At 33.1% G+C, this 5,986-nt stretch overlaps 1 pseudogene across 1 annotated transcript; it reads left to right on the top strand.

Moving 5' to 3' along the window:
• Positions 1-3,888: 3,888 nt before the first annotated feature.
• Positions 3,889-5,626, top strand: LOC143579148 (uncharacterized protein At3g06530 pseudogene; annotated as a pseudogene). Its single transcript, XR_013143406.1, has 3 exons — positions 3,889-4,159; positions 5,190-5,403; positions 5,521-5,626. The product of XR_013143406.1 is annotated as an uncharacterized protein At3g06530 pseudogene (transcript).
• Positions 5,627-5,986: the final 360 nt, after the last annotated feature.

Genomic DNA, 5,986 nt, shown 5'->3' with positions numbered 1-5,986 from the left:
ATTAAAAATTTAAATTTGGCAATATAAATGAGAAAATGGGTTTAGATGTGTTAGACTACAACTGACTTATCGTCACTCCAAACAGGTTGCTCCCATTATTTGAGTTTTCAGTTTTTTAATTCTTTTTAATGCAATACACTCAACCGACTAAACAAACACATCCTAGCAGGAATAGTCTAATAATTGGGTATGTGGTTGAGAATACCTAAACCTGTCTCAAACCATAACATCCATGGATGAAATCTAGATAAAGATTCGAATAAAGAAGAAAATACGATAAATCTTTGAATTTGAAAATAAAGAAAGAAATAAATACTTAAATGTAGGTTTTTCTAAATCAATTTGCTTAATATCAATAATAGAAAATATAAATTACTTACTTAATTTACTTAATTAATAGTAAGCTTATTACGATGTATAATTTTTTGGTTTTTGGAAATTAACATATTCTATTAATTCTTTTTTTTTTTAACTAAAATAGATTAGGTAATTTTTAAATTCAAATCAAACTAAAAAGTTAAATTTGTAATTTATCTAATTTGAAAAGGTCAACATCTGGATAAAATATTTTTCCTTTTCCCACAAACCACTTTAATCTTCTCAAACCCTTTTCTAAGTTCTAACTACAGACTCAAACGTCCACACACACACACACACACACACACACACAACCAGGGCACATCGAACAATTATTCCAAACAAATCAGACATCAGTCGTCCGGCGTCTTTTGACCACCACGTAATCGCCGGCGATCAAACACCGACAACCATGGTGAAATCCCCAATTTGATTCCTTTATAGGTACGATTTCTTTTTAATTGTGTAGATTGTTTTGATTTAGTTTTTGTTTATTCTTGATGTTTTGGGGTTTGATGATTAAAAAGTTGATAGTTATTAGGGTTTGATTTCATATTTTCATCACTTAGGGGGTGTTTGGTACAGAGAAAAAGAATGGGAAGAAATGGAAATAGAAATGGGAGAGAAATGGAATTGGAGAGAAATAGAAATGGGTGGAGAATTGACAATCATTTCCTTTGTTTGGTACAATAGAGAAATGGGTGGAGAAACGGGAGCAGAGACGTGATTAGGGTTCCGCCTCGGCATCATCATGGTGGAGAAATGGTGGCTCAGAGACGCGTCGCAACACCGCGAACGGAGTAGAGCGTCTTCATCATCGCCGCGCAACATCAACACCGCGATTTAGGGTTCCGCCTCGCAACACCGCCTCGCGATTTAGGGTTTCGTTTTGGCTCAGAGACGCGAACGGACGTGGCTGCGGCGTCGGCCGCCGTGCCGGACGTCGGCATCATCATCACCATCGCCGGTCGGAGCATCATCATCATCATACGCGAACGGAGTAGAGCAGAGACGCGATTTAGAAGCAGAGAGAATTCCATTTCTCTTCCAAATGGAGAGAATTGGATTTCTCTACTTTTTGCCTACACCCAATTCTCAGAGAAAACCAATTCTCCGCCCAATTCTCCGCCTAATTCTCCCAAACAAGAGAAACCTAATTCTCCACCCTCAAATCTCTCTACCAAACACCCCCTTATAGTCAAATTGTTTATGTGATTAGTATTGATAAAATATTTTTAATGTGGTTACTTAGTTGTTAACTGTTAAAATTGATAGGCACAAGACAATATTACATTTTGGTCAGTTGGTTAAGTACCTAAGGATACTTAAGAGAAACAAAAGAAAGATAGCGAAGCCGATCATTGTGCGGAAGTTAGTGTAAGTGATTTCTATTTACATATTTTTATGGTCAATTGTTTTATATTGGTGTGTGAGATTAGTAAAATTAGGTTATTGTACAGGCTAGCGGAAAGATCACAAATGCAAAAGCTGCAAAAAATTTCTAACGCAGTTTTGATTGAACTTCAAAAGGTAGGGGTGTTTTATATTTAGTGTAAACTTTAAAACGTAAAATAAGTTTGAGTCAAAAATTTTGTTTTATATGAGTGTGGATTTGGTCCAGGTCAAAATTGGTTTTGAAACACTTTTTTTCCTGTTTTAGTTTTCATTCAGTTCTTATCTCATAAAATGATAATTTAGGCAATTGGTTTCACTTCATATGTTAGTTGAACCTGAAATTACCCGTTTTAACCCGTTACTTAATTTTAGTTCTTGATTACTTGATATTTTAACACTATTTATATGGTTAGTATTTTAAGTGAACCCGGAATGACCCGTTCAACATGTTAGTTAAAGTTATTATCTCTGTTCCAGTTGTGTTTCTCTTAAAAGTTGTAATGCATGTAGCCTTATCCAACCACTTTTGATGTGGTGTTTCAATGCACCAAACATGCTCTTTATGTCTATTGGTAATCACCGTGCAAAATGAGTCAGCAATGGTATAGCCATTTTAGAGTAGCCAAGTTAGTAGCTGGCGTAATTATGTACTTATATCCTTAGTTAAGAGTTATCAAAATGGGCGGGTCAACAGGTTGGGTTAGGTTGACCCATCAAAATGTTTGTCCAGTTTCATCAATTTCATAAATAGTTGATGAATTGTATGATTACAAAAGCTATTACTTTAATAAGTTCATGTTTATTATAGCAGCCTATGTTGCAGCAATGGCGGGGATGTAACTCTCGAGTTGATTTCTTTTCATTTGTGTTTATTATGCTTTTTTTTTTAGTGTTTTGATGTTCGGTTATTGACGTTATCTTCTTCAAAACCTAGCGCAAAGCGCGGGTACTAAATTCTAGTTGGTTACTAATTTTGAACTTATATAGGTGAAGATTCAGAAAATGAGATAAAGATTTGAGGAGAAAATGATGAACAAGATGCCAGGTGTTCAAGAAAAGCTTAAGAACTGAGAGTGGCAGCCCAATACGAGCAATATGCAACTTTTGATGAACGGCGTTCAATGACTATAATTTGCAGCCGCCACATATCAAAAACACTACACTACTGGTAAGCTTGTTTTAAAAATTACTGTTTTTGTTGTCTTTTAGTGTGTATTTTATACTGCCTTATTACATTATGTTTGAAAAAAATGGTTTCATTAACTATAAAATGACAAAACTATTAAAAAAGCATTTAATAAATAATCTATCAAACCATGTGAAACACATAAACAAGTATAAGTAACAAATTAAACATCTAAAACACATACCAAACTAAAACATATAACACACAATAATGTAGCACATATATTTTTAGAATGTATACAGACAGTAAGAACAATTATAAAACAAATAAAACACATACCTTTAAGGAATTTTGAGAGTAGGTACAAAAGTCTTCAAGCTTTCAATTAATGGAGAAACCTTAAAATAATCTGAGAATGTTATCACAAAAAAACATATAAGGAACTGTATAAGTAAAATACTAAAAGAGTCTAAACATTACATACCTACGAAGGGAAAAACTTGCTGAAAACTGTTGAAATGGAGTGATAGTTCAGATTTTGAGTGTTGAAGCATATATGAGATTTAACTGAAGCAACACACCCACAAAAATTAGGAACCCACGTTAGTAACTGTTAACACATGAGATTTAATTTAATTTAATTTTTAAAATTCAAGTAACAAACATAAGTTATATTTTTAACTTTTTTATAATAAATATATCTTTACCATATGTCAAAATTGGTTTTCATTGTTTTTTATTATCAAGTAACTTATAAATGTAACATTGTTTTTGTGTAATGTATTTAGGGGGTGTTTGGTACAGAGAATTGGGGGGTGAGAAATGGAAATGGAAACAATTCTCTTGTTTGTTTACGAAAGAAAGAGGTGAGAAATGGAAATAAACCATTTCCATTTCCCTGGTTTCTTTTCTCTAAAAAAAGCGGAGAAATCATTTCTCCAGGGTTTCATTTCTCACTTCCATTCTCTTCCTTTTCACTTCTATCACCAGCTTCCTCATTTGAAGTCATCTCATTTGAAGTCGGTAACCACCTCTCTACTCAGCTTCTAGGGTTTATCAAATTCATTCATAACAACAAACCCTAAATTAGCTCACTAGAATCCACTGTTAATCATCCTACAATGGCGGCATCAATTACCGCACAGCTACAAGCAATCAGGTCAATTGTTACAGCCGATGCAGATCCTATCAAACGGCCGTTCACTCGTCCGTCAATCCTGTTCGATGCCAAGGAGGCAGCTGATATTGATATCGATGCTCTGTTTAACCTCGCGCTGTCAGGTATTGGTTCATATTCGTGTGAATAGTATGCTGCTTGTTTATTTAGTTGTGTTGATTTGATACTAAAGGTTATGCAGCTAGTAATTGAAGTTTTTGATAAGTTAGATTATATGTTCTGGTTTAGATGTTGTAGGATACTGTAATTACTTGAAAGCAGGAGTTTAATAAGCTACATTTAGTGTAGTTTAGGTTTTAACTGAAGACATGCAATTTCTTTCAACAATTTAGAATGTAGAACTTGTAAATTTTTATTTAGCCTGTTGAGTTCATGCTTTTGATTGATACTCATACAAATAGCATGCTGCTCGCTTTGTGTTTTTGGTGCTGAAATTGGTTTTTTTTTGATTGAAAAGTTGATATGTATATTGTTGTGTTGATTTGATACTAAAGGTTATGTAGCTAGTAGTTGAAGTTTATGATAAGTTTAGATTATATGTTCGGTTTTAGATGTTGTAGGATACCGTAATCACTTGAAAGCAGGAGTTTAAGAAGCTAAATTTAGTGGAATTTAGGTTTTAACTGAAGATATGCAATTCATCTCAACAAATTTTTAATTAATTTTTTAGGTTTTTGGACCAGCTGTTGATGTAGGTTGTTCTAGTTATTATGATCAAACATGGGTTGGATAAAGTGCCTGAAATACTGATTAATGCCAATCATAGACTAGTTTGTTTCAAAGCATGCTTTTAGCATGATTTTTTACTGTTGTAAATTTTGGTTTGAGACATTCTAAAGATTGTTGATGAACTATAGAGTTTAACAATGTATTAGTCAGACTAACTGATTTTTGGTTCAGCCATTGATGCAAATGAACTTTTTTTTTGTCTGTCATTAAAGAATAAGCTCAAATAAATGATGGATAAGTGGCAGATCAGTATGATGCCATTGCTGAAGTTTTCACTTGTTGATGTAATTTAGGCTATCAGGAATTTTTATGCCGAGAATTTGAGAATAACTGGATAATTGTTTGTTAAACCAGAAGATTCAATGTTTTGCCAATTTTGAATGATTTTGAGCCTTGATTTCTCAGGGTTGGAGGTTCTTGTTAGCCAAGATGAACGATTTGGGAACTACAAGAATGATGTGTTTGCACATAAGAGTAAAGAATTGGATAGAGAGCTGGTGGGCATTGAAGAGAATAACCAAATTAATGCTTCAATTAGTTCTTATTTGCGGTTGCCTTCAGGATATTTTATGTTACCTTCTGCTCTGCGGACACTCGAATATCTAATTCGTAGATACAAGTATGTATTTTAATTTATAATTCATACTTTATATCTTGAATATTTAGGTTTCTTGTATGTTACAGTTTGTATGCGAACATGTTTCTATTCACATGCTTATATATTTTTTATTTATAGGATCTATGTTTACAACACAGAGGAGATGATTTTGTGTGCTCTACCTTATCATGAAAGCTTTACCAGGTATCACTACGAAAAAAACGGTTCAAAGCAGCTCATTTGATTGGTAAAGATGTGGATCTAGGACGTTCTTTTCTTGCGTTGACAATAGAAGAGAAAATTGAGATGGTCGAGTTGTATACCGATGGTTCAATGGGATAGTTGTGTATGGTTGAAGTATGTTTTGTATGTGAATTGGTTTTAACTATAGTTGATGTTTTTTGCTTAAAAACTATGTTTTGTATGTGAATTGGTTTGATCAATGCATATTTTAGTTGGAATTTATGTATCTTTTTATATGTTTTTTATTTTTTAATAAATATTTGTTATGAAAAAAATACTTGTGCTAATGATAAAGTTGATATAATTCTCTGTTTATTTTCTATGTACCAAACAAGAGAAATGATTCTCAGCTATATTTCTC

Source organism: Bidens hawaiensis, unplaced genomic scaffold (genome assembly GCF_021521415.1).
Source record: "Bidens hawaiensis isolate Kalapana, Puna unplaced genomic scaffold, B.hawaiensis_p1.1 tig00029616_1, whole genome shotgun sequence".
NCBI classification, from domain to species: domain Eukaryota; kingdom Viridiplantae; phylum Streptophyta; class Magnoliopsida; order Asterales; family Asteraceae; genus Bidens; species Bidens hawaiensis.
The sequence above is the reverse complement of the archived record's forward strand: the minus strand, read 5'-3'. Positions and strand labels throughout refer to the sequence as shown.